The sequence below is a fragment of the Panthera tigris genome, chromosome B3, assembly GCF_018350195.1.
Source record: "Panthera tigris isolate Pti1 chromosome B3, P.tigris_Pti1_mat1.1, whole genome shotgun sequence".
In the NCBI taxonomy this organism is placed as follows: domain Eukaryota; kingdom Metazoa; phylum Chordata; class Mammalia; order Carnivora; family Felidae; genus Panthera; species Panthera tigris.
Genome location: NC_056665.1, coordinates 35,660,474 through 35,680,560, shown reverse-complemented (window position 1 = coordinate 35,680,560; position 20,087 = coordinate 35,660,474).

Genomic DNA, 20,087 nt, shown 5'->3' with positions numbered 1-20,087 from the left:
CGTCCTTCTGTGTCTCCAGGAAGTTTCAACTTGCCTTCTGGCGGGGAGATGGCTCACGAAACCGGCCCCTGGGTCCCAGATCTGCCCTTTCCAAGTGGGTGAGACTGGCTAGCCACTGGCTGCCTGCCTGCCTGGGTCCCTACAGATTGTCCCAGCCTCATCTCGTGGTCTGAGTTTGGGGCTGTGACCCGCAGCCCCTCAACCAGTTCCAGACTGCACTGATCCAGCCAGCCAGGGGGCCTGTCAGCACTCTTTAATTATTTTCTAAAGCCTGCCTAGGCCAAGGCTTCCTCTTAATCCAGAAAAACAGGTTTTGGGCATGGGGAGGGGGGAATATTTCGATTGTCTACATTCCTGAAGCCAGAGACAAATCTGCCCTAGCAGGGGTGACAGGTGTAGGGAAGGACCAAAGACGTTGGCATCAGACAGACTGGAGCTCGAGTCCTGGCTTCGCTGTTCCCGGCTGAGTGACCCGGGCAAGCAGGTATGTCTCTGGTGGTCTTACCTCTTATAAAATGGGGGACATGGGATCTGCCTTGCAGGGCAGGGGTTAATGAGACTGCACGGGAAGGTGCCCGGGACAGGGCGCGCAGTGGGTGCTCAGAAACTGTGGCCCCCTGCCCTCTCCCTTGCAGGGATGAGTATGGCCAGCCCTGGTGGCCAGCCTCTTCTCAACGATGCAGAGACTCCCTCCCTAGTCCTCACCCTGCCCTCTGCCCTGTAATGAGTCCCGCTCCCCCCACCCAGGCAAACCCACAAGAACCATTCCTCGGAGATTCAGAACGGAAGAATGCGGAATCTCAGCCAATGATCTAAGCCTCAATATATTTTCCCTTCCTTCTTATTTTTTTTTTCCCCTTAACTTTAATTTCATTTAGCCTGGCTTCCATACTAAAAATACCAACCCTTGAGATAAAAGCATGTGCATTATGATTTTGCCTTATTCAACCTTCCACAATACACTGAGTGCTTGAATAATGGAGAGAGGGGAAAACCAGGGGTGCGGCGCGATGCTCCGAGCCCTGCCAACCGCTCTGTCGGCTGCAGGAGAGGGTCTTTGTGCAAGAAATTGATCGTTTTCTCCCAGAGTGATTGTGCTGGAATTAGGGAAGGGCTGTAGGAAGGCACGGGTCAGCTCCTTTTCCTTCTCTGGCTATGAGGAAACTTTATTCCAGATGCAATCTTGCTGTGGTCCCATAAATCATGACCCCTGATATACTTGCTGCATCTGTAACAGGAAGGGCCAATATTCTCGCCCACCCGGGGCGGGGGGTGGGGTGGGGGGGGGGGGCGCTGTGTGCAAAGGCCATAAATCCTCATCGTGACTCCCTTCTGCTTTCAGAGGTTAGTGTGGGGGCACCCGGCCAGGGAAAAGCAGGGTTTTCAAAGCTTCTGCTACCTTCTGTGGAACCCAAGGACCCACCAGGGACAGTGCCTCTGCTGTTTAAGGCAGCAAAGTAATGGGGCTATTTCCTGTGCTGTGGCTGTCCTCCGAGATGGTTTCCAAGCAAGAGGGTGAATAAAAGAGAAACGGACACCACTCTTCTCTCGCCCCAGATGGCAGGTTTCTGGGGAAAGGTTTTCCTACCTTTCAGTGGGTCTGAACTCCGATATTCCTGAAGATTATTGTTGTCCTTGGAAACGGTGAGTGAATGTGTGTGTGTGTGTGTGTGTGTGTGTGTGTGTGCACCTCACATGGGTGCTGCATGGTGAGGAGAATGGGGAGGCAGGAGCCTTCTTTGTATCGCCAGGACCTCCCCCTGGGATAATCCTATAGTCCCCAATCCCTCCACCCAAGTTCAGTTCAATGTCGTTTTATTTTTTTAATTTATTTTTAAAGTTTATTTCTTTATCTTGAGAGAGAGAGAGAGAGACAGACAGACAGAGAATCCCAAGCAGGCTCTGAGCTGTCAGCGTGGAGCCGGACGCAGGGCTCGATCCCATGAACCATGAGATCACGACCTGAGCTGAAACCAAGAGTGGGACGCTTAACTGACTGAGCCACCCAGGGGCCCCCAGTGTCATTTTAAATTGAATCTTGGGCTCTGGGAAATGTACAGCTGGGGAAATATGATGTCCCTCTATCTTGTGAGGAGGGGGACTTTGCCCTGAAGCGAGTTCGGCCCTTATGGGTAAAAGATAAAGTTCCCTTGAAGGGTGCTGGAGAGTCACCCCGTGGAGATTTTTCAAAAGAAAAAACACTTATGGAGGAGAGGGAGGGCACTGGGCTCCAGTGGCCAGAAGGAGACAAGACCTAAGGGCACCACAGCCCCTCCAGCTCGGGGTTAACTGCCCCCCTCCTGCCATTTTCTCTGATGGGAAGGGTCATCTTTATGCCGTGGTTTCAACTTTCCCGTATGCGACAGTTCTTTTCGGATGTCCACAGCCCGCGCTTACTGCCTTGGTGAGATTCAAGGGAACGAGGGTTATGCCTCCAAAGGCTTTTCAGTCAATGGCATTTTGTCCCACGCAGAGAAACGAGCCTTTAGATTTGTTTTCCAATCAAAATTCTCTATTCTTTCTTCTGCTTGGACCAAAATAGAAGCTGATTTGTAGGCAGTGTACTCGTTCATTCAGCAAAGGTGTACTGAGCGCCTACTCTATGTTTGCATTGTTCTAGGATTCTGTGGCAAAAAGCAGACATTGGAGACCCTAGCCCAGAGTTCCAACTTTTGGGGAGAGCCGTCTCTAATTTTTCTTAGAATCACATCATTTAAACAAATGGTAGCCACCTATGATGGTTAATTTTATGTGGCAACTTGATTAGGCTAAGGGATGCTCACATAGCTGGGGAAACATTCTTTCTACCGTGGGTGAGGGTGTTTCTGGAAGAAATCGGCATTTGAAATAGTAGAGGGAATAAAGATCAGTGCAGGGGGCACCATCCAATCTGTTGAGGCCTTGACAGGAAGAAAAAGGCAGAGAGGAATGGCGAATTCGTTCTCTGCTTGAGCTGGGACATCTGTCTTCACCTGCTCTCAGAACTCAGTGCTCTCGGCCTTTGAGTTTGGACTAGAATTGGCCACTGTCCTCTGGACATGTCCCTCACCAATGTGTTCCCTGGGTCTGCTCATCTTTTGCCTAAACATTCCCAGTTTATTCACTATATACCCCAGTGGTTGTGGTTTCTAGGCACCTACCCCGCCTTCGTCATCATCATGATTTCCTTTGCAATATGCTTTCAGGCCAATATGTCTTCTTCTTCTTCGTCTTCTTTTTATTTTAGTTTATTTATTTTTTCATCACGGTAAGTGTCCTCTTCAATCTCCACCCCCCATTTTCCCTATCCACCCCCCCCATCAACCCTCAGTTTGTTCTCTATCGTTCAGAGTCTCTCAGGGTTTGTCTTCTCTTTTTTTCCCCTTCCCCTACGTTCATCTGTTTTGTTTCTTAAGTTCCATATACGAGTTAAATCATATGGTATTTGTCTTTCTCTGACAGTTTCGCTTCGCATAATACACTCTAGTTCCATCCGTGTCATTGCAAATGGCAAGATTCCATTCTCTTTCACGGCTGAGTAATATTCCATTGTGTATATATACCACATCGTCTTTATCCATTCATCAGTCGATGGACACTTGGGCTGTTTCCATATCTTGGCTATTGTAAATAATGCTGCTGTAAACGTGGGACTGCGTAGATCCCTTTGAATTAGTGCTTTTGTATCCTTTGGGCAAGTACCCAGTAGTGCGACTGTTGGGTCGTAGGGTAGTTCTATTTTTAACTTTTTGAGGAACCTCCATCCTGTTTTCCAGAGCGGCTGCACTCAGTTTGCATTCCCACCAACAGTGCGAGAGGATTTCTTTTTCTCCGAGTCCTTGCTTGTTGTGTCTTGTGTTTTTTAGTTGAGCCATTCTGACAGGTGTGAGGTGGTATCTCATCGTGGGTTGTTTTTGTTTCTTTTTTTATTGTCAAGTTAGCTGACATACTGTGTATACGGTGTAGCCTTGGCTTTGGGAGTAGACTCCCGTGATTCATCACTTACATACAGCACTCAGTGCTCATTCCAACAAGTGCCCTCCTCAGTGCCCATCACCCATTTTCCCTGCCTCCCAACCCCCCATCCCCATCAACCCTCAGTTTGTTCTCTGTATTTAAGAGTCTCTTATGGTTTGCCATAACTTTTTTTTCCTTCCCTTCCCCTATGGTCTTCTGTTAAGTTTCTCAAATTCCACATATGAGTGAAAACATAGGAGAGCCGTCTTTTTCTGATTGACTTATTCACTTGCATAATACGATCTGCATTCCCCTGATGATGAGTGATGCTGAGCATCTTTGCATGTGTCTGTTGGCTTTCCGGATGTGTTCTTTGGAGAAATGTCTCTTCACGTCTCCTGTCCATTTTTAAATTGGAGTATTTATTTTTGGGGTGTTGAGTTTGATAAGTGTAAGAAAGTGGTCCAGGTTCATTCTTCTGCATGTTGCTGTCCAGTTTTCCCAACATCATTTGACAAAAAGACTGTCTTTTTCCCAATGCATATTCACTCCTTTGTCAAAGATTAATTGACCATATAATGGTGGGGTCATTTCCGGATTTTCTGTTCTGTTCCATTGAGCTATGGGTCTATTTTTATGCCCGTACCATACTGTTTTAATTGCTACCACTTTATAATATATCTTGAAATCTAGAATTGTGCTACCTCCAGTTTTGTTTTTCTTTTTCAAGATTGCTTTGGCCATCCGAGGTCTTTTGTGATTTTATCCAAATTTTAGCATTGTTCGTTCTAGTTCTGTGGAAAAGTTTATCTGAACAATTTTTGGTCTTCCAATGCACGAACATGGAATGTCTTTTCCATTCCTTTGCGTCCTCTTGAATTTCTTTCATCAGCGTTCTACAGTTTCCAGAGTACAGGCCTCTCACCTCTCCGGCCAAGTTCTATTGTTTGGGGTGCAACTGTAAATGGGAATGTTTTCTTAATTTCACTTTCGGCGGCTTCATTATTAGCGTATGGGAATGCAACAGAGATTTTCTAGGTCATTGTTGAAACTCCAGACCACAGACTTCTGGGGGCCTCACGTCAAAGATCCTCGGCATCTTTTGGCACCAACGTCCGTTAGGATTAGATTCAGCTGCATAGAATGCAATGGAAAAAACCCAAACAGCAGTAGCTCACAGGACCAACGTTCCTTTCCATTGCACGTGAAACAAGTCTGGAGGAGACAGTTTGGAGTTGAGATAGAAGATCCATGATTACATCAAATGCTGAAACTCCTGGGGCGCCTGGGGGGGGGGGGGGCTCCATCGGTTGAGCGTCTGACTTTGGCTCAGGTCGTGATCTCGCGATTCGTGAGTTCGAGCCCCGCGTCGGGCTCTGTGCTGACAGCTCGGAGCCTGGAGCCTGCTTCGGATTCTGTGTCTCCCTCTCTCTCTCTCTCTGCCCTTCCCCTACTCATGCTCTGTCTCTCTCTCTGTCAAAAATAAACATTAAAAAAAATTTTTTTTTTAAACTGAAACTCCTATCTCTCTTCTCTGGCATCTTCAGAATGTGGCCTCCATGCCTACAGGTCAGGTCGGCTGCTGGAACTCCAGCCATCAGATCTGTGTTCCAGGCAGCGGGAAAAAGGGGGAAAGGAAGGCATACATCCCTCCCTCTTGAGTGATTTCTCAGAAATGCCACAACGCTACCATCGGCCAGAACTTGACCATGCGGTGACACCTTAGCCACAGGGATGGTTTCCATCGCTGTGCAGAAGTTTTTGTTTTGATGAAGTCCCAACTGTCTATTTTTGCTGAGAAGCACAGGCCTTCATCCTGGATTCAACACACTCAAGCCAACCAACCACTCAACACACCAAGCCAAAGCTTGGGATTCTACCAAGGAAGAGGGAAAAATGGATATTTGGGAATCAATTATGAATCTCAGCTGTAAGCCCCCAACTTTTAGAGTAGCGCCATGATAATGGGGGAGGGGGGCAGGGACATTGTTTTTACATTATAAACAGGCCTTCCCTACAAGGGTTGGGAACCACGAAGTCATGCCTAAATATTTCTTTTTTAAATGTTTATTTACTTATTTTTGAGAGAGAGAGAGAGAGGCAGAGAGAGAGAGAGAGAGGGAGACAGAGAATCCCAAGCAGGCTCTGTGCCCTCAGCACAGAGCCCGACACTGGGCTCGAGCTCATGAACCGTGAGATCAGGACCGGAGCCGAGATGAAGAGTCAGACGCTTAACCAGCTGACCCTCCCAGGCGCCCCTCAAAAGATGTCTCTTGAATCGCCGCGTCTGGAGCAGAAAAAGTAAACCTCCGGAGCTCTGAGATGCTGGCCGTGGAAACTATGAAACTGTATATGCAGCCTCTTCTTCTGAGAAAGGCACCTTTGCTGAATCACACCAGGAGGTGGAAGGCAGCCAACACAATCCAGCCAGAGCGTGTAGGGCTCCTGCGGGTCCGATGGGAGACCCCGCCCCTCCAACCTTCCTTTCCTCCTTCTCTTCCCATAAGGAGGCAGCAACCCTGGGGAAGCGTGTCCCTCCGCGGGCCCACGCAACAACTTGGTGGGCCCGATACAAAAGCCACATCCCCTGGCCTCGCTTTCACTGGCAATCAGCTGACACCATGATTTCTGCCTGTTTGGAAGGGAGGGGAGTTATTTCTAGACCTCCTCACCCCCCACCGTCTGTTACGTGGCAACGGGCTAGTTACAGAGCAACAGGTACTGTGTATCTTCTAGAATAAGGTGAAGGAAAACAAGGAGAAGAGAGCCACAGGTCTGCAGGTGGGCCAGGCCTCACTGGGCCAAGAGTGCTCCCAGGGGAGGTCCCGTGCAAAAGGCCAGGGGGTGAGCAGGGGTATGGCAGGCTCGGAGACGTAAGGGAAGCTCCCCAGGAGACACCTGTGAAATATGGAAAGGTCAGAGGTTACAGCGATGCTGGCCTGGAAGGTGTTGCTAGAGAGGCAGAACTTTATTCTGGAAGCCAGGGGGACGCTGTTCTGGGATGAGGAGTCCAAGTGACTCCCGGGTTGGACAGCTAAGTCGGGAAGGTGCTATTGCTGCCCTTTACTGAGTCACTCCCTGCTGCGTGTTGCTTCCTTCGGGTTGCTTCCTAATGACTTGAAGCACTTAGAAGAGTGTTGTGAAGAAAGGGCCCAGGTGAGCAGAGTCAGAAAGAACTCTGGGAACAGATCTGGTGTGAGCGGCACCTTCGAAAACATGCACACGGATGGACCGGACAAGGCAGAAATCCCAGCACACGGAGAAGTGTGACGAGGGGAAGGAGCAGGACAGGCTTCCAGACCAGCCCTGAAACTCATCAGATGGGACACAGAGGGTCATACGGATGGCATGTAATCAGAGGTGTTAAAAAGAACCACATTGGTCACGTCTGTATTTGGCCAAGCTTCTGCACCCCTCCGTCCTGTGTGCACCCACGGTCGCCTGAACAAAGTCCCATGTAACACTCATCAGATCGCTTTGTGACTGTTCAGCGGCAAATCACACCAGCATCAGGGCTGGTCTGTGGGTCTCGGAGAATGTTTGTATCTTGGCTCACCCTGTGCTCCTAAAGGACCTCTCTCCAGACGTGTCCCCGGGCAAAATGCTGAAATGTGACTTTTAAACAAACAAAAATCCTGTGGCCGCTGAAGCAATCCATTCCCCATCAGCCGAAGGGAGAACAGTGGATGTTTTCAAAGATAAAGTGGTAGGCGAGCCATTTTGAAGGGAATAATAAGCAGAAGTGGTCAACGAATTGGCCCGAGAAGACCCAGCCAGCCGGCCAACAAACCAAGCAGACATGTGCTATGTATCACTAAAAACTCCTGACTTTCCTAAAATTTACTTTGAAAATGCAGGCTTTGAAAGTTGGGATGAACCTCATTCAAATCCAGTGCATCTAAAACAGAGGTTGGGATCTGTTGGGAGATTATATAATAAGATTACGTCATTGTTTCTTTTTTTTTAATGTTTATTTACTTTTGAGAGGGGGAGGGGCAGAGAGAGTGGGAGACAGAATCCGAAGCAGGCTCCAGGCTCTGAGCTGTCAGCACAGAGCCCGACGCGGGGCTCGAACTCACGGACCGCGAGATCATGACCTGAGCCGAAGTCGGACGCTTAACCAGCTGAGCCACCCCGACGCCCCAGATTAAGTCCTGGTTTAAAGACTTATAGTTACTCTTGCTGTGTGTTGTTTTAAAGCACCACAACATGGATGGACCTCAAAAACCTTCTGCTAAGTAAAAAAAAAGTCAGGTTCAAAAGGCCATATAGTGTATGATTCTATTTATATCAAATTTGCCAGAAAGACAATGGAAAGCAGACTAATGGCTTCCTGGGCTCAGGGGAGGAAATAGGAATGGGCAGCAAACGGATTCAAGGATCCTGTCGGGGTAATGAAAATGTTTGAAAATTGGAGTGTGGTAGTCATTACACAAGTCTATCAATGCACAGAAAAAATCACTGAATTATACATTTAATGTTATGCTATGCAAATCACACTTCAATACAGTTTTTTTTTAAAGCGGAAATCTTTAAAACAACCAAGGGTTTGATACTTCATAAAATGTCTATGTAAAAGATCTTTGAGATTACTGAATCCAGGCTTACAGAAGGCCCGGAGTAAGGCTGCCATTGATAGAAGCTAGCAGAAGCAGGGAGAAGTTGAACAAGACTGGAATGCAGATCCCTAGATGCCCAGGTAGAACCATCTTATTGGTCTTCACAGGGTTTGTTTGGAGTATCTAACTGGAGGAAGGATTTCATTTTACTCGTCCACAGACACTGTCAATGAGGAGGCCAGCTGCTCTCTCCCTGGGCCCCGGTAGACCTCCTAGGTTAAGTTCCCAGGCCAGGCCAGGAGGAGGCAAGAAACGGGATAAGGATGACACCCCACTCATCCATCTCATTCCAAAGGGGAGCAGGTGCTGGTTGGAATCTGTACTTCTTTGCAGGCTCAGAGGAATGTAATGTCCCAGGCTCCACCTCACCCCTCTCCAGGCCAAGGGTGCTGAAATACAGTTGCCTTTTAAGTCAGTCCCCACTGAACCTCCTTGATGTGGATGAAGCCTGTCATCTACTCATCCACCGACACCAACACTCACCCATTTATCCTGATCCATCCATCCATCCCTGCACCCATCTTTCCAAAAATCCATCCACCAATCTACCTGTCCATCCATCCATCCATCCATCCATCCCTGCACCCATCTATCCAAAACTCCATCTGCTTAGCCATTTGCCTACCCAGCCAACCCACCCTGTCATCCAGCGCACTCTGAGCCAGTCTCCAGGCTGAACCCAGCTCCTGGCCTCCAGGAGATGACAACATAGAGCATATTCTGTGGCACTTCAAACTTTCTAAAGCCATTTACCTTGGTAGTTCACATATATGCACCAAACTCGTTACTCCTCCACTCTTCATTATTTCAGGAAATATCCGATTTCTCACCTCCCACATCCAGGGTGCCCGTGATTCATGTGGGCTCTCCCAAAGTACATGCAGAACCCACCTTCTTCTCTCCATCTCCTCCACCCACCATGGTCCAAGCCACCACTTACTGCTTACCTGGATTATTACATCAGTGTCTTCACTGGCCTTCCTGAATCTACCCCTGCTCCCCTGTGGGCCCTTCTCCTCATAGCAGCCAAAGCTGATTGGATAGCTTTGTTCCCAGTGATTTTCCATCCTGGCATAAAATCTGAACTCCCTACCGTCTGTCTGTCTGTCTTTCTTTCTTTCTTTCTTTCTTTCTTTTTTCACATTTTACTTATTTTTGAGAGACAGAGACAGAGCACAAGTGGGGGAGGGGCAGAGAGACAGAGGGAGACACAGAATCCAAAGCCGGCTCCGGGCTGTCAGCACGGAGCCCGACGCAGGGCTCGAACTCACAAACCGCGAGATCACCACCCGAGCCAAAGTCAGACGCTCAACCAACCGGGCCACCCAGGCGCCCCTCCCTCCCTCCTTTCTAAAGGCCCTCCAGGTCCTATGTTTCTGTCTCGTTCTGTCAATCTCCCCCTAGTTCACTTGGCTGTAGCCACGGCAGCCTTCCTTTTGGGCCCCAATAGCTCAAGCTTCTTCTCTGCACAGGGCCTTGGCCCTGGCCGATGCCCCAGCCGGGAATGCCCACCCGCAGATCTTCCCGTGGCTGGCTCCTTCCTGCCACCCAGAAAGGCCTTCTCTGCTCCCATGTTAAGGAAGTTCCTTCTTCCACCCCACTTGCTAGCCTGTCCCTCAGGGCACCACAGTACTGGGGGCTGTTTTGGGAAACCAGGGCCCGAGTAAAGCTCACTGGCTATTCACTCCCTATATTAGCCAACATGCTTTTGCTTACAGATGATTGGTCGTAGTTTTCAAAGAAAACCACCACCACCGACAACGGGCGAAGGGGTATATTGGCTAATAAAACTTGGAGGTTCAAGAAGCAAGCTGACTTCAAGCGGTGCTGACACCTGGGTTCTATCAAGACACCAAGAAGCGGCTTCTTTTCTTCTGTCTCCTGACTCTGCTTTTCCTTGGGGGGGAATTGCTCTCAGGCAGGCACTCCCCACACTGGCAAAACCACATTCCGAATGCCTGGAATCACCCTCACCCCTGGGCTACCCCTGAGGCCAGAGGCAGCCGCATTCTCCAGAATCCCATCAAAATCCTAAGAGGGCCCTGACTGGCCCAGTTGCCCAGCTCTGAACCGATCACTGGGCCCAGCAGGCTGGCGAACTCTGATTGGTCAGGCCCCATCACATGACCACCCACTCAGATGCCTGGAAAGGCCACTGGAACCACAAACCTTGAAAATGAGGAGGGTGGTTTCCCCCCAGAGGGCGCGCAGATAAAAACACCGTGCGTACTTTTCCCTCCGCTCACCTCCTTCGTTCCACTCCTATCCGAATGCACGCGACCAGACGGAAGGAGTAAAAAGTGGGTTATTGCCCCATACCTTTCCCTTCAGGAAAGGAACAGAGTCCTGTTCCAAACAACAGTCCTACTCTTCTCTTTCCCTCCTTTGTTTTTTCTTTTCATTAAAAAAATTTTTTTTAAACATTTATGTATTATTGAGAGACAGAGACAGAGCATGAGCAGGGGAGGGGCAGAGAGAGAGGGAGGCAAAGAATCCAAAGCAGGCTCCAGGCTCTCGGCTGTCAGCACAGAGCCCCAGGCAGGGCTTGAACCCACCAACTGTGAGATCATGACCTGAGCCGAAATCCGATGCTCAACCGACTGAACCACTCAGGCACCGCCCCCCCCCCCTTTTTTTTTTTCCTTTTTGTTAGTGTTTATTTTTGAGAAAGAGGTAAAGAATGAGCAGGGGAAGGGCAGGGAGAGACAGACAGACAGACAGAGGACCCAAAGTAGGCTCCGTGCTGACAGCAGCGAGCTCGATATGGGGCTTGAACTCACAAACCGGGACATCGTGACCTGAGCTGAAGCCGGACGCTTCACCATGTGACCCACAGGTGCCCCTTCTCTTTCCCTCCTTAAGCATTCGATACTGAGCCGCTTCTGGGCCTCCACCCCGCTGCAAAGAGCGGCCGAAGGTGCATCAACAGCCACGCTGTCTCCTAGCTAGGGAGTTGAACCTGACCCATGACAATTTACCGTACAAACAATTAATTACTTGGCTGTGTGGTCAGAGAAAGGGGAGTTGAGGAATTGCAGAAGGCTCGGGTGAAGGAACGGAAATCAGACTGGGTGCTTGGGGATGTTCGAAGGGAGAGAGCTGTGTTCCACGCCATCAGACCTTTGCTCTTCCAATTATGGGTGTATGTGTTGAGGTAGAGAGAGGAATCATGCTTCCATGTACGCAAGCATCCAGCCTCCATAGCTACATTCAGGAGTCCCCAGGGGCGCCTGGGTGGCTCAGTCGGTTAAGCGTCCGACTTCGGCTCAGGTCATGATCTCGAGGTCCGTGGGTTCGAGCCCCGCGTGGGGCTCTGTGCTGACCGCTCAGAGCCTGGAGCCTGTTTCGGATTCTGTGTCTCCCTCTTTCTCTGACCCTCCCCTGTTCATGCTCTCTCTCTGTCTCAAAAATAAATAAATGTTAAAAAAAAAAAAAAAAAAGAGTCCCCAGGGCAGAACTGTGTTATCTTCCTCTTGTGCACTCAATTAAACCTCCCGAGGTCCTGTGCGTGTTGTTCTTGATCATTTCAGGCCAACCCTTACTTTTTGGTGGGTCTTTCTTTATAGTTGTGACGTATTCTCTTTGCCTCTCCAGCCCTGAATGAGTTTATGCCTGTAAAACACTTTGTCTCTTTCGAGAACATGCCAGCCCTTCAGTGCAGAGACCCAAGAGCCCTTACCATGTCTAGTCGACCCCACCTTCCAGGAACGACACGGTCCTCTTCCTACCACCCTCTGTGGACTACATCTGTTAGGACTTCGAGGCCAAGAACAATCCCATGGGCACCGTCCCACTAGCCTTTGTTCATTCATTCAACAAAAGCAAAGGGTAGACAGGACTGCAGAGGGCATGCGTAGCCAGTTTAAGAACACCAACGATTCTCAAGCATTTTCAACCCCTTTCATGCCATGCAAATGCCTCTGAACCGGTGGCCTGCTCACCATAGCTGATTCTTACCTATTGGCTGAGCTGGTCCCCAATCCTCCTTCAGCTGGTGCCATAGGCCCTGACTTGGCATTCCTCTCCCTATTTAGAATCTAGGCTTTTCACTGCTTTCCTGGCAGGCCTCTGCTGAGTGCCAGCCCCTGATGTAGCCAGGGAACGGGTGAGAGAACGGAGTGGGTAGAAACACAGGAACAAATCTTTCCGAAACCACGAGAGTCACTCCCAAACAAAAGGGGACTTTGGGGAAGGTTTTGGAAAGGTTTGGAAAGGCCGGGGCTGTGAGCTGGCCTTTGAGGATTAGTAGCCTGAATTGGTGGTTGTCAGGATAGAAAGCAAAAAGTTCACCGAGTGGGGTCCCTGCCCAGAAACAGAGTGCTTCTCCCGGGCTCCAGACAGGGCTCGAATCGAGTCATTCAGCCGGTGGTTATCATGGCTTACTTTGCAGAAAGCCCAGGGAAACTAACAATGCTTATAATTTCTTTCTCACAATATTTTGTGCAGGGTGGGCAATCTAGGGAGCCTGATAGTAAATGCTTCCAGAGTGTAGAGCGAGAGCCAGCCCTCCGTTCTGGGGTAGGAGAGGAATACTTCAGGAGAGGGGAGACGTTTGAAGGAGGGGAAACCCCACCATCAGACATTAAAAGAGCAAAGAAAGGACATCATTCCCGGGAAGTCATTCAGTAGAACCCCCACCTTCTCTGCAGAGGAGACTGTTGTGGCACAGACAGATTAAGTGAATTGCCTAAGAACACACAGCCGGTAAGTGATGAAGTAGGACTCAATCCAGATCTTTCTGGATTTGGTTACTTAGGGAGGCTTTTACTTCTTTTCCGGGAGAAGGAACATGGCAAGGGCTTAGTTTAAATTCATTCATCGGATTTGCTGATAGGGCACCGTGTATGAAGGACGTGGGGAACTGGAAGGGGAAGTTGTGGTGGGATTTAGAGATCAGGAAAAGTCCAGAACACCAATACCCTTCACAGGGGGTACTGATGATAGAGGGAACTGAACAACCAGAGGCAGCCGGTGTGCGGGAGCACACGGTAGCTGCTCGGTGTGTGCTAACTTGACCGACAACGCATCACAAAAACAAACAACAGGGCACAGAGAAAAATGCTCCTGTCCTAGTGTCTTGGGGCCACAGCGGGTCCACAGTGGCTGGGCTGGACCACACATCTTGGGTCACATCTCTTCATACCTGTGCCAGGGACCTGGAGAAGCTCTCCTCCCAAAGCAGACAGAAGAGGAGTTCCTTGACCTTGCGTGCCCCCTTCCACTTGGGTATATGACGGATCGGGGCATTTATTTCTCCTCTCGTGAGTTCCTGAGGACATGGCAGGTGATGGATTGCCCCCCACTTAACGCTCAATGTGGGAGCCCGGCCCTCCCGGGGTTCCATCCCTGTTCCTTCACTTCCTAGCTGAGTTACCTTTGACCTTCAAACTTTGGGAAGCCATTCAGTTTCTTTTTTTTTTTTTTTTTAAGCTCATTTATTTATTTTCAGAGAGAGAAAGAGTGGGGGAGGGGCAGAGAGAGAGAGAGAGGGAGAGAGAAAATCCCGAGCAGGCACGGAGCCCGATGCAAGGGCTCAAACCCACGAGCCATGAGATCATGACCCGAGCCGAAATCAAGAGTGGGACGCCCAACCGACTGAGCCGCCCAGGCGCCCCCGGAAAGTCATTCTGCTTCATCTTCCTTGTGTGTGTTCTGAAAATAGCAACTCCTCACGTGCCGGAGAGAGTTAAGTAGGACCTAGAAAGCCCCCGGCTGGGGTGTGCACAGAGTTAACTCGCCCAACGCAGCTTACCTAAAATCAAGGCCGTAACAATGGTTCCAACATTACGTGCGAAACTTGTCCTTCGTGGGTCTTTGCTTCCATTTCTGCTCTTCAAGTTCACCGAGCTACCGTCAGGGTCAGTAAGGTGATGCATGGCAAGCGAAGCCTTGAGAAATATCGCCCAATATCCAAACGCAAGGTGCTGTCATGTTTAGTTTCAGTGAAAGATCTAAAAATCGCATTTTCCAACCCGTTAGCAACAAACCATTTGTTCATAGACCTCTACTCCCCGTTCACATTAGGGAACATTAACAACCCCAGGAATATTTACACTATCACCCAGCAGAAGCAATAAAACTGAGGGGCAATAAAGTTTAAATCCATTCTGGTTTATGAAACGCTATGGCTTTGAGTAAACCCCGTGGAGAGTCGAGTGGCTTAAAAAAGGAAAAAAAAAAAAAAAAGGCAAGGAGACGAGGAGAAAATAAAACCTCCTCTCTCAAATATTTAGAATCAAGAAATATGTTATGGAAATAATACATTAGACGGGCAAGGACAGCTTATGTGCCAGGATAAGGCTCTTGATAGCTGGAGAACACAGTGGAAAAGAGAAAAATCCTTAAGCCCGGTGTTTGCACCCCTACCATTGCAATGTGAATAAGAAACCGCCTCCCTCCCAGCTCGCACCAGCGCCCCCCCGCCCCCCGCCGGTAGCCACACGTTCTCAGGAAATACATGGAAGAAAATCTGCCTGTGGGAACAAGCCCTTCAAGTGAGGCACACATCTTTGTCACCAGCAAACCAAGGGACCTCTCAGGGCCTCAGTTTCTCCATCTGCCAGATGGGTGCAACCAGATCAGCATCTCTTTTCCATGGCGTTAATTTATTTTACGTATTGTTAGAAAGCGAAGCGACAACGCCCCAATATTAAACAACACGGGAGAGGGGCACCTGGTGGCTCAGTCTGACTTCGGCTCAGGTCATGATCTCACAGTTCGTGGGTTCAAGCCCCGCGTCAGGCTCTGTACTGATAGCCCAGAGCCTGGAGCCTGCTTCCGATTCTGTGTCTCCCTCTCTCTTTGTCTCTCTCCCGCTCTCTTGCTCTCTCTATCTCAAAAATAAACATTAAAAAAAAATACCCAAAACACGGGAAATCAAAACAGTCTTGCTGTGACTGACATAAAAGGGAGATGGGGCTACACGGCTCCCCAGAACCCCGGGGGACTCTGACTAGTGCAGTTCCCAAACTACCCTTCAGGTGATCTTTGGAGACCCTTTAAAACACGGCTTTTCGTGATTTCAGGATTCTTTTGACAGTCTTGGAGGCTTTCGGGCCGCTTGGGTCCTCTGTGACACATTGGCCTTATTTTCTGAGGCTGTAGGTGCTGGGCGTGCCCCGTCTAGGCTGGAAAGCACCTCTTATGCCATGGGGTCACACGAGTGGACCTGCCTGGCACAGGGCGGGGCACCCAGCAGGGGCTCAGGCGGACCCTCTGCTTTTTCTGACCCCCAGCCTTGCCGAGGGCGCCCACCTCCAGCCCAGCTGGAGTCCCGATCGACCCTTTCCTGTGGCAAGGCCCTGTGGCCCGTGTGCGTGTGTGCAACTGACATGCTCACACGAGTGTGTGTTGGGGGGTTCGCGGTCCCACCACCTGCTATGGCCATGCCCTCGGTCCCCCTGGGGCTGTCTATATGCCCTCTCCCACCAGGGCCTGAAGGGGCCTGTGTACAGCTTTTTCAAATAACCTGGATGATTTTTTTTTTTAATAAAACTGTTTTTTTATTGCTGTTCCCAACCCACCTAGCACCAGCTGTGATGAGAATCACTTGTATGGTAAAGTGCTATTGATAAAATTGCTCCCACCGGAACTTAGCTATGCACTCATGCAGCGCTCTTGGCTCCTTCACTGCTCAGCTCCTGCAGCCCGCCCATCGCCCCCCTCCCGGCCCTCCTGGCCTCTCCCTCCTCCCTCCCGCTTCTCCTGCCCCCTCCTCCTTCTTGCTCATTTCCCTCTCCTCCCTTCCCCTTTCTTTCTATCCTCTCCTGTTGCCCTCCCTGTCCCTCAGATGTCCTCTCACGGTCCCCCCCTTCCCTAGCCTACCCAGGCCTGCCTCCCCGCCCCCCATTTCTCTCCCTTCCTGCTTCTGCCCCTCTGTACCTCCTCCCGGGGTGCACATTTGGGGCCAGGTCAGCTCAGTGGGGCCCATCGGGAGGCCCCAGGCTTCTCTTCAGAGAGAGACAGATGTGACCCCACCCAACGTTGAAGAGGCGACCCCAGTTACAGAGTTTAAAGGCATAAAAACCTGGCTGGAAAGTTTAACTTTGACCTCTAGTCCTTCCCAGTGATTAGAGTGCTTACCGCTTCGGGAACACAAGCTCGAGTTACTTCACACAGACGTGTGAGTTTCAGGCCCGGTTCCATCAGGGTTCCGGCTCAGTCGTGTCTTGTCTTGTCTTTTCTTTTCTTTTCTTTTCTTTTCTTTTCTTTTCTTTTCTTTTCTTTTTAACATTTATTTATTTTTGAGAGACAGAGACAGAGCGCGAGCTGATGAGGGGGGGAGGCGGAAAGAGAGGGAGACACAGAATCGGAAGCAGGCTCCAGGCTCTGAGAGGTCAGCACAGAGCCCCCGACTCAGGGGCTCAAACCCACGAACTTCGAGATAATGACCTGAGCCGAAGTTGTATGCTTAGCCGACTGAGCCACCCGGATGCTTCACTTTTTTTTTTTTTTTTAAGCTTATTTATTTATTTATTTATTTAGAGAATCCCAAGCAGGCTCCATGCTGTCAGCAAAGAGCCTGATGTGGGTCTTGAACTCACAAACTCTAAGATTGAGACCTGAGCCAACATCAAGATTCAGATGCTTAACCGACTGAGCCACCCAGGCGCCCCTCAATCATTTCTTATGACTTTCTCAGATGGTTTCCGCTCTACGTGGCTGCTTGTAGATGCTCACGGATGTAACAGGTCTCTGCAAACAGTAGTCAGGGCAAAGGGTTTCCTTGTTCATTTCCAGCAAGAGAGAGGAAAAAAGCACGGCTTCCCATAGCTCTCTTTTGAGAATGAGAAGGGGCTTCCTGAGAAACCACCTAGTCTTGGGTCTCGTTGACCAGAATTGGCCTGAGCCAACCAGGTTGGCCTGAGCCAACCATCGGCAAGGACAAAAGGAATACCCTTGCACCTATCAGGCGCTCTCTCTGGGCTGAGGACAAGCCCCCCCAAGTTCACACTGTGACCCAAGGAGGTGGAGTGGGTGAGGTGTCGGTGAATCAGCCCTAACACCCTCTCCAGCTCCGTGTTCGCCCAGGGGAACGGGTGATGGGGGCCGAGGGTACGTAAAGCCCCGGGGCCAGCAAGGAGCAACTTCCCAGCGCAGTAATATTAACTGAAGATACGTCACATTAAAATAAGCACAGATAGATGATTGCCGAGCATGCGAAACGCACCTACAGCTTTCGATGAAAACACGAGAGTTGGAAGACATTTTCTGCGTAATTAAGCCACATAGAAAACTCACAGTATACACTGGCTGAATGAGTGAATGAACAACTGATTGCGACAGGCAACCTCAGGCTACTTCCAGGCCTGGGGGTGCCATTTGCCCTCCTCTGTCAGGGGTGTTTTGGCAAAGAAGTTTGAGAAACACTGCAATAAACAGACAAGATGCCCCAGGAGTGTTCTGACCATTTATTTTTTTTAGCAGTCGTCTTATTGAGATATCTGTAAATTTCACTCTTTTATTTTGTAATTAAAAGATATTTCATGTTGATTTATTCTGGAGAGAGACAGAGCACAAGCAGGGGAGGAGCAGAGAGAGGGAGAGACACAGAATCTGAAGCAGGCTCCGGGCTCTGAGCTGTCAGCACAGAGCCGGATGCGGGGCTCGATCCCACGAACCTCTGAGATCATGACCTGAGCTGACCGCAGCCACTCTGGGGAGCGGGCTGGGGAGCGGGCAGCCATCTAGCAGGGTGTGGCTGGAGATGCTGAGTCCAGGTCGGTGGCTTTCTGGAAGGTCTCAGCGCCGTGGGCCTTGGTGCGACCCGATTATACCGTGCCTTCGGTACAAAGCGGGAGGGTGGGGTAAACACCGGGGCACGAAAGCAAGAACCCAAACCTTGGACCCGGCTCTGCCTTTCATGAGCCGCTTGGGCTGTGAGGTTCCTCAGCTCTAAAACGAAGGGGTGAAAAATGTTTTTGTTTTTGTTTTCCCTCTGAACCTAGGCCCTCTGAAAGAAGCTGAGAACATACCAGATACTACATCACCTCCTGGAGATATGAGGGTTCTGAGCAGTAAAGGAAGGAAACGATTGATCTTCTCTCCATTCAGAATTTCCCCAAGTATTTGATGGGTGGGCCAGGGTGGGGGGCTCAGAACATCACCTCCCAGCCCTGTCTAAAAATAGTTTCCCACCCCCAGGTCCCGCAGTATCTGAAACCCTACCCTCGCGGGTTAATCTTGGGGCTGGGTCTCCCAGCCTCCCCGTGAAAACAGAAACACTTTTAGATGGAGTCACATTAAGCCGTTATGCGTTGACATTTTGGCTGGGACTTAACTAACTGCTGGTTGAGCACAAGGTAGGCCTGGGGTGAAGGGCAAGGTAGGATACCAGGAGATGGCAGATGGGTTAGTAAAGGGACAAGGAGGCAACAGCGACCTATATTTGTCATTTAGCAACTCAGAGTGTTTTCAAGGAGGGAGATTCCACATCAGGTTATTTGTGGCTGTAGCCAAACAAGAAAGGTAGAAGTCGAGACTTTTATACCCAGGATGGCATTTTTCAGATGAGGAAAAATCCCAACTAAGCCCAGAGAATGGATTGACTTGCCCCAGACCCCATGGAGAGCAAGCAGGAGGGCAGGACGGCCCCGGGCCCTGGGGCTCCCGTCCTCTGCTCAGTGCCAGGCAGAGTGGGGTCTCGTGGTGGCCCTCCCTGCACGCACAATACATCTGTCCCAGCCCTGATGTCGGTTCTGTTCCCGGGAAGGATTTCTCTTGATAAGGAAATAGAGGTAAAAAGGCAAGGGAATATTTCCAAATGGTTGATCTGACAGCTGCAAATTTCATTTTGTGTTGCGCGCTGACCTCTAATTGTTTCCCAGGTAGCCCGGGACGGAGAGATCGATAAATCCCACAGATAGTTCCAATCCCGTCTGGCATCCTCGGCTTTCATCAGAAAACAGTCAGATTCATGGCTCTCTGCAAGTTTTAGCAGGTTTTTCATTTGCCGCAGAGCCCGGTGAACTATGTTCTGGCGGAGGACCTGGCTGGGGACTGAGACACTCGCCGTGACCCGGAGGGCTGAGCTGGGAGGGAACTGGGCGTGGCTGGCCCGACCTCCCCTTGTCCAGGTGGGAAGACGGAATGCCCGAGAGACCGCAGCGGCCACAAAGGGAGTGGGAACTGCAACCCCTTCTCCTGTGGATTTTTCTACTCGACCAAGCTGCCTCCATTAGGTTATTACTGCAAGAGGGAGGTGTCATTTGGTTAACCCGTCCCCAGAGATCTCTTTAAAGGAAGGCTCAGAGGTAGTAGAAGAAACAACAGATTCGTTAATCACAAAGGCTACTTCCTTCATTCTCCTCTCTCTGCCCACCAAGGTCGTGGCACTTCCCCTATCCCCTACTTGCTGAGCCTCAGTTTTCCCAGCTGCACAATGGGGATGAGAATTCTCCATGTCTAAATGGGCTCTCAGGAGGATGAAATGAGTGGGTGAGTGGAAACGCTCACCCAGAGCCCGCCCGAAGTCCGTGGGAGCCTCCCCGAGTGTGAGTGAGGCTCAGAACTAGTCGGCCACCTGCTCTATCA